Source organism: Excalfactoria chinensis, chromosome 9 (genome assembly GCF_039878825.1).
Source record: "Excalfactoria chinensis isolate bCotChi1 chromosome 9, bCotChi1.hap2, whole genome shotgun sequence".
In the NCBI taxonomy this organism is placed as follows: Eukaryota; Metazoa; Chordata; class Aves; order Galliformes; family Phasianidae; genus Excalfactoria; species Excalfactoria chinensis.
The window spans coordinates 4,010,289-4,021,827 of NC_092833.1; the positions used below are offsets into that span (position 1 = coordinate 4,010,289).

At 38.0% G+C, this 11,539-nt stretch overlaps 1 long non-coding RNA gene across 1 annotated transcript; it reads right to left on the reverse strand.

Moving 5' to 3' along the window:
• Window positions 1-254: 254 nt before the first annotated feature.
• LOC140256238 (uncharacterized) lies at window positions 255-6,842 on the reverse strand. Its single transcript, XR_011904665.1, has 5 exons — window positions 6,739-6,842; window positions 4,332-4,522; window positions 3,417-3,538; window positions 815-936; window positions 255-328 (listed from the first exon to the last, which is right to left on the reverse strand). It is a non-coding gene; the product is annotated as an uncharacterized lncRNA (long non-coding RNA).
• Between the last annotated feature and the right edge of the window lie 4,697 nt (window positions 6,843-11,539).

Genomic DNA, 11,539 nt, shown 5'->3' on the forward strand with positions numbered 1-11,539 from the left:
TGCTTCACTGTAAATACACTACTACTACTCCGTCTCATGCTTATTCATCAACATGTCTAATTCAGCAGTAAACAGATAAGGGCATAACACAGGGCATAAGCAGTCCATCTTCGTACCATTGCTCTAAGGCTAGACAAAACCGTGGTGCATAGGAAGGAACACTAAGGAAGAACACCAGATTGTGGTCTAGTTGGTCTGTAGAAATACAGCACAGAAATCCACTTGAATATCAGCACATACCTGTTAGCTCAGTTGGTGTTTTTCAGATACTTGACACAAAGCAGCACGAACATGTAATCTGGTGCTTGGTCACATTCCCTTGCCTTATCTGAAATAACAAATAATTATTATTTTCTATAATAGGATCAAGGTGCAAATAAGTTACATTGCCATCTCAGCCTTTTTAGCTGACACTTCTTTCCCTACCCCTGCAAATGAAGGGGAGATTGTTTAGGGTGACATTACCTGGGTCTAGATGGTCCCACCTACTGCAAAATCTGTAGAGCTTGTTTATTTTGCAAGGTTTCTGTACCTTGATTTTTTAACAGCTCTCTGGAGAAGAAGGGGGAAGGGTAGGCACATTATTTTGTATTGTCCTCATTGAATGGTTTTCCCTTCATAGTATCATAGTATCGTGCGAGTTGGAAGGGACCTTAGAGATCATCAAGTCCAACTCCCAGGTTTCGAGCCCCCTGTGTAGCGAAGCGGCACTTCTACCCCCTGCGCCACAGGGGGGATTCGAACCCGGGCCCTCCGGTGCCGCAAGCAGCAGCTTATACCACTGCGCCACTGGGGGCACACATTATTCCCTTACGTTGGTGGTGTGTTTTTCTTCATTTCCTTCATTTTCTTCTTCATTTCTTCTTCTTCATTTTCTTCTTCATTTTCTTCATTTCAGTTTTACTTAGTTGTTTTCCAGATAAAGAACTGAAGACGCTAGGATTTTATTGAAAAGAGAATATGATTATTAGGCTACCTAATGATTTGCTTTCCTTTAGGGGTGGCAACACATGGAATTTATACTTACGGAAAGGGCAATAGCTCCTTGAAATGCAGCTCTTCTCCAAAAGGAAAATCTAAAAGCATTACTGGCAACTGCATATTTACCATTAATCAGTGATTCCATGGTAAATCTACTTAGCCTCACATGGTAATTCAGATGGGAAAGGACCTCTCAAGAGGTGTCAGTCATACTCTGGCTTAAAGCACAGTCACTGATGAGATCGGGCTGGGTTGCTCAGGTTTCATATTTACATTAAAATATGAATAATGCCTTCACCTTTAGGCCTCTTACAAGGAATACAAATCACAACCCTGCAAGTGCAGTTCTATGGACTATCTTCAAGACATGCCCGAGCATACCAAACAGTTAAATATATAATTTACCAAATAGTAGCTAGCTTACTACATTGTCTGGTAGGATGCCAAATTGAGGTCTCCGTGGGTAGGAGATGGTCAGATTGGGAAGTTTATATGGAAGCTACCCATAAATATGCCCTGCTTTTAAAGTAGAGAAGACAACTCTTCAGTAATTATTTCCAAATTAGGTTCTTATTAAAGTTAATTAGAGCATAGTGCAGCCGTCTCAGAACCCACATCAGCCACAACTGGTGCATCCAAATGCTGCAGACATCACAACTCTGGCTTTGACGATGTTAATACCACAAGACTGTGCCTCAAAGAGCAATTCAAATCAGTTAACTTGAGAGAAACCTGTGTTATGATTTTCACATTTGTTAGCAGGTAAAGTCTAGGTATTATTGTGGTCTAGATTACACACCTTCATGTGAAGACTACAAAGGGCCAAAGCCTTGCAAAGACTGTTCTTCAAGCTGGTTAACAAGCACTTCTTTTTCACATACCAGGAGTAAGGTCACTAACCTCTGGGTCCCTGAGATGTCTTTAGGACTGGACTCCTTGTTGTATTTGATCTGGTTAAAACAGCACAGACCTTTTTTTTCTGTCTCTCTTCAGATATGATCTCACATATGAGCCATACATCTCACCATATGAGCTGATTACTCTTTTTCACCTTTGTTTGGTATTTACAATGAAACCTTAGAATGTTTATTCCCTTAAATCTTTTCTGTTGCAAATACAAGCACTGTAAAAGAATCCAGACCATGGAAACAGGCTTAAGCTACCGCAATTTACTGAAGTGCCAGCTGATTAAGTTTAAGTGTGGTAACAAAAACTAACATGCTGAAAAAATGAAAGTTTAACTAAACTCTACAAAGTATATCAAAAGCCATGAAAGATTTTAGTGCAGTTGGACAGTCGATAATGTATTTTCATCTTTAGCATAATATATATATTCTAAGGATCAAATATATGTGCTTTACTAAATGAAGTTTTCAAAGAATTCTTAAAGTCCAGTTAGTAATGTTTGAGTCTTGCAGACTTGGAAGGCAGCAACTATCCAACTCTAGTTGTCAAGATAGCATTTTCAGCAAGAAAGTAAGGCTACCATGATATTAATCTAAGTCGGTGTTTTACATGGGGAAAAAAAGGGGAAAAAAAAAAAAGGTAGGGAAAAAACAAGGCATATTTCTGTATCCTAGCTGAAAGTTTCTCTGTATACTATACACAGACGATGCACATGTGATAACTTCCCATTAGCAGAAATATCCTACATAGCCCATGTAAAACATATGTGTGCTTTTATAAAAATGAAAGAAAGTAACCTCTAAACCTCTTGCTGTCAGTGACCCCTTTGCTCACATAAATCAGTATAGTATGTGCTCCTGCATCATCACTGTTCCTATGCTGGAATGACAGTACATATGAGCAGAGCATGAGAAATGAGATTTTGAGTGCTTTATGGGTGTGTCAAAAACTGATGCTTATAGCGAAATAATCTCATTTTTTATAAAATTCTCTCCAGACTCACTTAAACTCTTTTTATGAATGCCTTTTCTATCTTCTGTAGCATCTGCTTGCACTTAGAAATGCAAGAGTCATCAGAAAACTTAATTCAGTGGTAAAGGATCTCCCAGCAGAAATTCACTGGAGTAGCTATTTTTAACCAATCCTTGATTTCTCAGGCATTCTCCAAGTTTGTCTCCAGCATAGTCTCCCTCATGTAAAAGTCTCTCCTTTTTGTGAAGTAATTAAGGTAAATATTTAGATAGTTGTGAGGTTCTGCACAGTTCAGATTCCTACATGCTGTGAATGTGAATTGCTCGTGTTATCTTGTTCTGTCAGTAACTGTCTGCCTTGCCAAATTCCAAGTAAGTGCAGAAAGCAACACACAAAAAAATTAAGTCCTGAAATGCCAGTTCTGTTTGTGCCAGACCTTGCTGCTGGTTTCCTCAGCAGCTGCTTCCTGATTCTGTATGTCATAGTAGATACAAAAGCACATAATAGAAGATGGTGGAATATCTCAGTGCCAGTGAGACATTTAAATCTCCTCTCACCTTTTACTCAAGAAGCTGGAGAATGTCTAGTGGAGCTTCACACCTCATACAGGTCACTGGGAAATAAGGAATCCTTATAAATTCTCTTCCAGTAACTAACCATCCAAATGACAGGGAGGAATCTGCATTTAAAAACATGTTTCTGATTTAGGAGCACAGTACTGTTTCAACAGGGATCCAACTCATTTGGATGCCATGAGCCTTCTAAACTAAGACTTTATTATTATTATTATTATTTTTAAATTTAAGTTGTATTATTGCTCTCAAGTGGGAATTGTTTACATCCCAAAGCTCACACAGAACACTGGGCTTTTTTTATTCATCCCTTTCAACACCCCTGCTACACATCAGTAGTTCCCAGTGTCCCAGTAGCCTGGGATTAAAATGTGATGCAGAGAAAGAGATTCAGACAGGCTGATGTAAAATTGTAGACTGATTCTCTTTTAAATGCTTATAGGAAGAAATTGCTAAGTTGTTCCAGTTATTGCCTCATTGCTATCTGTGTTAATGGGAAACATTCCAAAGTGATTTTGAGTTTCTACTCTTAATCTGTCAAAATACTTATAGTCTTGACTTCATTGGTTAATGTTTATTTAACCAACATTAAGATCTTCTCAATTTGCAGCTGGAGAAGAAATTATTTACCTCATGTCTTTTCCAGTACAAATTATGTGATTAGAACAGGCTTTACATTTCTGCTTTTTAAAACTGGGAATATTTTGAAACATGTTTCAAAATGTTCATGAAACAGCTTTCTCTCCCACAATGGAAAACATAAATATAAGCACAAATGCACGTCAATGAAGCTTTCATATAAATGGCCACTGGACTGGCATTTTACAGGCCATATTCAGCATCATCGCTATCCTGTTCCTGTTCTGCCTGTAGTACTTGTTAAGGAAATAACAACAATACCTGTTGATGTATCAGTGAAGTAGCAGAGAATGCAAAATTTTCATCAAATCTTCCTCTGATCAAAGTATCTTGACCTGATGTCTTTGTGGAGTAATAAAACAGTACCAGCTGGCCTTGGTCTAAACTGATAGCCTTAATATGCATCCTTTTCTCTTCACTGTGTAATAGGATGTTGGAGAAGCACTACAGTCCTAAAAGTCATAATTTGATATTCTTTTGACATTATTTCATGTAAATGATATCGACATACCACAGTGAGTACACAACTATGATAAAATATGTCAAGAGTTTGGGATTTATTTACTATTGCCTATTGAATTACAGGATGATCATCACAGGGCCTTAGATATGCACCATCACCTATTCTGCATGTTACCAGGCGTAAAACTTCTCTCCATCAGGAGAAGGGACAGCAGGCAGAGAATATTGCCTCTCTCTTTCTTCTGTATAATAAATAAAAAGAGGAAAGTAAGACAAAGAGAGCTGCTCACCTCCTAGGTTCTCAAGGTTCTCTTGGAAACTTAAAGAACAAGAACACATTTTATATTACTCTGTTCAGTGTGATAATACTGAATAATATACATTATTTACAGCAGTATCAGGATAATGTACTACTCAAGTTATCCATCTTTAGCACGTCTAAAACATCTTTCATTTTCATACATGGTAAATCTCAAAGTGTTTTTTAATTATTCAGGCCACTGCTTGTATTTTTAGTCTCCATAATTCCTATTCTATCCCTCTACTGGATCCCAGTGTCAGTAATACAGTTGTATAACTTTTTAGATGAATGTAGCATATGAACAACTAATATAAATAAAATACATTTTTTTTTAAGATTTCAAGATGAATTTTGTAAGCTAGCAGAAAAACAGATCTCTATGGAAATGGAGGAATGAAGCAAGCATCCATTCTTCTTCACAGTTTGCCATTTACAACCATTATAAACATACTTGTATGAAATAGCAGCAGAATCTCTACCACATTTCACAAGCCAACAGATTGTAATTGTGGCCCTATATATCTTCTGGTAATAACCGACCTGTTTAAATCACCTTAATATTTTCTCAAACGCTTACAGTCTGCCCTCCACCCTGTCTGGGTGAACTGCTAAAGTTAATTTTCACTTTGTGATACAGTGACAACTAATGAACAGCGCATTTTATAACTGATTTCTTTTTAAACCAATCATTCCTTTACATTCAAGGAGAAAGAAAATGCTCTTCTCCATTGGAGACGCAAGGCACTTTTGGTATGAGTTAAAGTAACCTCCTCCATCACTGACATTGAGAGTACTCTCACTGTTTCCTTGGTGATTAGACGATCTCTATCTGGGACAGAAAATCCCTGTGCCATACCAGTTACACAGTATGTTCTAGTAAGGGGTCATTTCACAGGGCAGTATTAAATTAGTTTCCAAGATGATGACAAACTACAAAGTGGCCATTTTGCTGGCTAGCTGAAGACACTAATGAAATCAAGAAGCTGTGGTTGTCATTTGCAGTGGTACTTGATTCTTCTCAGAAAGACCTAATCTGAAAATCACAAGTTGACACAGAAAATGCGACAGTGAGAAGAATGCAACTGGAAAATCATTCATAAGCTTTTCCTAGTCTAGTACTGTATCTAACTTAATGGAACTAAAGTGTTCCTAGGAAGGCATTCCTTTGCACTATATCTGTAGAATTCATCCCTCACAGATCAAGGTATTAATTTTGCTTTTGAAAAATGTTCCTTAGGCTAGGGAACTAGAAAACATTACTTATACGATTTACAGTTTAGTGAGTACTTAGTATGTGAACAAGCTGGCAAGATGTAAGCCAAACTTTAGGGCCACAAAGATGGTGAAGGGCCTGGAGCATCTCCCCTACAAGGAGAGACTTAGGAAACTGGGTCTGTTTAGTCTTGAGAAAAGAAGGCTGAGAGGGGACTCGATCTACGTTTATAAATACCTGAAGTGTAGGACCCATAGTGGCGAGGCTGGTCTCTTTTCAGCAGTGCATGGGGACAGGACTAGGGGAAATGGGCTGAAACTTCTGCATAGGAAGTTCCGCACGAATGTGCGCAAGAACTTCTTTACGGTGAGGGTGACAGAGCACTGGAACAGGCTGCCCAGGGAGGTGGAGGAGTCTCCTTCTCTGGAGATATTCAAGACCCACCTGGACGCCTACCTGTGCAACGTGGTGTAGGGAGCCTGCTTTGGCAGGGGGGTTGGACTCGATGATCTCTAGAGGTCCCTTCCAACCCCTACAATTCTGTGATTCTGTGAAACTACCTAAGGGCTAAGTGGTATGGCTGGAAAAGTTTCAAGGCAGATCTGAACATTGACTTTGGTTTGGTAGAGGGAGAACAAGGCTATTACTGATTCCAGGCTTCTGGGTATGACTTAAGCATGATTATCTCCTACCTTTCTGCACTGTCACGTTTCAAAATCTCACTTCTTCAGTCTTCATGGATGTTAAGATGGTTGCTTTCTTTAGAGTGACCCATAAAAAGTCATCTATGTATCCTTAAAAAATAAAGATACAACACAGGAGAATAAAGAGCTGAGCATTAATCTGAAGGAACCCTCCCTGTAAATATCTGTGAAAATAGACAACAGCATAGGGTGGTTGCCTTCAGTGCCTCAACATGAAAGCAGAAATATAGTGAGAAACCAACCATTGTAGCACTAGTTTGTCCTTCAATAAATCTATGCTACCAAGAGCCTCATATATTAACTTAATTATCATTATTATCTAGCAGTTAAGGAAACCGAGATTCTTGGTATGAGGGAGTTCTGTTGAATAGAGGAGGGAAAACAGTTCTTTACTCTATGCAGCTTTTTTAGTAAGTTGTTTGCCTCTTTTCCTTATCAAGATTTGTCAGCTGTTGGAGAAATGCTTGTTTATTTAGTTTTAATAGAACATGGAGAGTTTTAACAATAGGTCAGTGGATATTCCCTTTATGAAACATCACCAGTTTGTCTATTTATGGAAGGAGACTTAAGGAATTTTGTAAAAATGTCGCTACTTTGAAGATAATACAAAGCAATCAAAGCCACCCAAAGTCAGCTGAATATTTTTTAAGACTGAGCCTAAGATAACAGGGGTGGATTGGAAGAGATTTAGATTTTATATCTCACTAACAAATCCATCAGTGTTTTCCTATTTCCTCTGAAAACCTTTAAATAAGATTAATACAGCTGATCTGTTTTATGTCTAGCTCAGTCTTCAACTCATTCTCCCTCTGACAGAGCCATTAACTTGGATAAAACTTACAGTACTTGCAACCTTGATTTTTCTTACATCTGCCTTTCAGGTTTACATGCATGACTTGTCTCTACTGTAGGCTGGAATATCTGTAAGGTCTATCCTCTTATAAAACTCATAATCATTGGATTTACAGAGGCATATTCCCTTTATGAAACATCACCAGTTTGTCTATTGCATACATACTAAAATAACATAAGATGTTACAAGTCTTTCTCTGGACAAGGTCAGTCGCACTCACTCTAGAAACTACGCATTTAATTTCGGCGCCTGCAAACAAAATATGTTTATTCATTTTAAAGAGAATTGCAAAAACGCACGCAGTTTGAAACTCATTTCAGAAGAAAATAGCATTGTTTGAAAGGCTTTTGTAAACAAAGGTCTGTGTTGGAAATACTCTATAGAAAGCATAATTATTTTCACTTAGTATTTGATCATTTATGAGCAGTTGATCCATCATTTATAATATGAGAGAATAAATAACCTGCTACTTTTGAAAAAAGTGAGAGGCCAAATAGTTGATCTGACAACCTGTTACCTCCAGCAACTGCTACAGTGCCAGGTTGTGGGTGGATTATTGTGGATTATTATCTTATTTTTCATATTGCTTTATATCTGATATGCAGCACAAATTTAATGGCTTGGGAGTGCTTGGCAAGTATTATATCTAAAAATGAAAGTATCACAAAACATGCCGTCGATAAACCTTACTGAACTCAGTGTTTCTCGTAACATTCCTCTATCACTCATGATTTCCCTATGGAGTTACATTTGAGCCCTGATGTTAATGGATTAATATCATGTGTGCAGATCCAGGTGTGCTTTGTGTAGTCTCACTCTGAACTGGGCAGTGCTGGGGAACATAATGCAGAGCCACTCACATGTTGCTTCATTTATACATGTATTTTTTCCTGAGGCAGACTGCCTTTTTCCAAACACTCTCTTCGATCTGCTAAGCTTTGTCTATAATTATCAGTTCAAGTACCACTCAAGTGCATAAGATCTATGGCTTCCAATATTTCAATTATTTCTAATACTTGAGTATAGAAGATACGTTACTTCCAAGTGTTCAATTCACATAAGGCTGTACTGTTTAAGTGAAGGAGGCTTGGTTTAGTGCTTACTTATGGATACGTACGTCATACGGTTTATTAATGGAAGCAAAGACGACAAGCAGGAAGTGGGCAACTGGGAGAATTCAGAGGCACACAGAACACAAGCAGCACAAAACAATTAGCATACTGGTGTGGTCTGTAATTCAGTGGAAATCTATTGGTATAAAATTGTAAGCAGAAAAGGCTATTACAGTAAGCCTCTAAGATTGGCTTAGCACCATTACAAGATTTCTGCTAAAATCCTCAACTTTACAACATTATAGATTTGGAATGCATAAGTTATATGTTTTATGTTGGAATTAAGTAGGTTTTAATCAAGTGCTCATAATTAAGCATATTTATCAGTCAACATTCTTTAACTTTCTCACTATCAAAAAGCAACTTTGGAGTGTATTTTATGATCCTATATTACATCTCCATGTACTGATCCCTGTATTATAGATTCACCAGTAAAAGTGTTCAAGAGTCCTAGTAGTGTCAATAAGTACCTAAGTAACATGTGTCTTTCTGTTTGTTCTCTGTGAAACGAATAACATCTATTCAAATGACTATGGCATGACAGAAACGTTGTAAAGTGTACCTACAGAGTAAAAATTGGCAATGTCTCTGCTTTAGTTTATTTTGCAGAATCAGAAGAAGAGAAAAAGAAAATATTTCCTTATCACATCTATATTGGAAAAAAATTTCACACCTGTTGACACCAGTGGCAAATTCTGAACAGCTTCAGTTGAACTAGGATTAAATTATAAGTCTGATATACACCATATAACATCTTCATCTGAATCATGTTTTCCATAAAACACTGAGCTTCTGTTGTTTGTTGTCTTTATATTTTAACAAAGGTCCTAGCTATCCAATCAGATCAAAGCTATCCTGGCCATTGCTATGATAATTATTAATTATGTATTAGTTGTTATTAAGGTACTATTTCTCAAATCCTTATTTTGTTTGAACACAGCAACACACTGGCTCAGAGAAATTGCTTCCCTCTGGTTTTCACATGGAAGCCTAGTACAACATTTGTGTGCACCACAGAAGGTGATTTAAGGAGACTCTACAAAGATGAAAATTATCCGTCAGTAAGAGATTTCCTGAACTATTCATTCTTTGGTATTGTGAATGTTTTCCTTAAGGCATTCCCTCTAAGGGCCTAAATACAGAACATTAACTCCCTGTGTAGTCATTAAAAAATACAAAACAAACAGAATTCTGAATAAGTACGTACGTACTTTGATTCACTTTTTGAAGGACCCATTAACTGTCTTGCTCCTAACAAAATCATGTACATTAGAGGAGCACAGTTGGGCACTGTGACAGCATCATACCATGACCAGTATGGCCTTCAATGCTTGGAGCAGCAGACTCCCACCATTTTGTTTTGGATACAATTCCACAGGCCACTTTAGCATAAGCTTGACAGTTTTGGCTGATATTTAATCAAAGTTTGCTTTCTTTATTCTGTCACATTACACTTGGCTGTGAAGGTTTGTTAACTTTTATTTATGTGAGGATAAGCATGAGGGGTAAGTAGTGAAGGCAGACAAACCCTTGGTAACAAACCACCCACACACTTAGATATTTTATGGAGGGAGATATCCATACAGTATACTTGTACATAATAGTTACAAAGTTAATCTTTAACACTTATTCCTCTCCCAGGCCAGCTTCAGGATTATTTCTGATTGCTTTTTAAGATCATTCAGCACACAATCTACTGTGAGACAATCATATAAAACTGTGTCAGACTCTTTCATTGGCTTTAATTGTAACACAAATGTAATGTGACATGAACAACGCACCCTGGTGTTTGAGGAATAAAGTGATGCGTCACAGTGGCAGTGTGTGAATCAGGCTTCTCTGAGTGCCATTGTTATGGAAAATATGGCCTTCAGATGAAGCAAATGCTGCAGCAGCCCAAGAATCTGAGCTCAAGAGAGAGCCCTGTCCTGTCAGTGTGCTTCTCAGTACTGAATTCGTCTCCATGATCTCCAAATAATCTTAAAATACTACTAACTGACCTGCACAGACTTCAAAAGATGGTAATCAAATGCTTGTTCTGAAGGCATTGAAATATGTTGTAAATATCGTCTCATATCCCTTCCTCCCCCCTCCCAACTGGGGTGCATTTGATCTGCCAGAAGCTAATCTTGTTTGGTATTTCCAGAATTTGTCTTCCTTCTTACTCCCCTGTTTACACATCTGTAAGAATACCTTTGCATATAAGCATTTTAACTCATGGACAATATGTAAACGTTGCATACATATACCTATTCTGTTTTCACAAATACCAGCTCATCAGAATCAGAGCCACTACTGACTTCTTTAATGCCACATTAGTTTCAGAATATTCTTTGGGGCTCTGTGGCTCCAGTATTCCCTGTGGGCAGAACCTCCACACAGATGCCAGCAAGCCCCACACAAGCCAGCAATCAGTGCTTGCTTTATGAGCTTGCTATTTTTTCCACAATCCAACTAAACTAAGCCAAACATGAGCTCTCTGAACCTGTGTGCAAGCCACTCTGGACTTGAGAGAGCATTTCAGGGCCACAGAAGATAAGAATATATCCACTGTGTACCTCCGTTCCACCATCATAATTAGACTTTCTGGACTATGTGGTGATTACTAAGCCCCTCAGATGTACTGAAAGAACTCAGAATTACCCCCTGCACCAGAGGTGTTCATGTAATTAATATTATCAAACAGGCAGTAATGTTCTCTTGCAGAATAACCTGATTTCAATTACACTGCAGTCAGGGCCCCGCAAGGCTGCAGAACATCCCTTTTTCTGCAGATTACACTAAGTTACTGACGGTGATATTTTGAATATTCATCCTTTTGCAA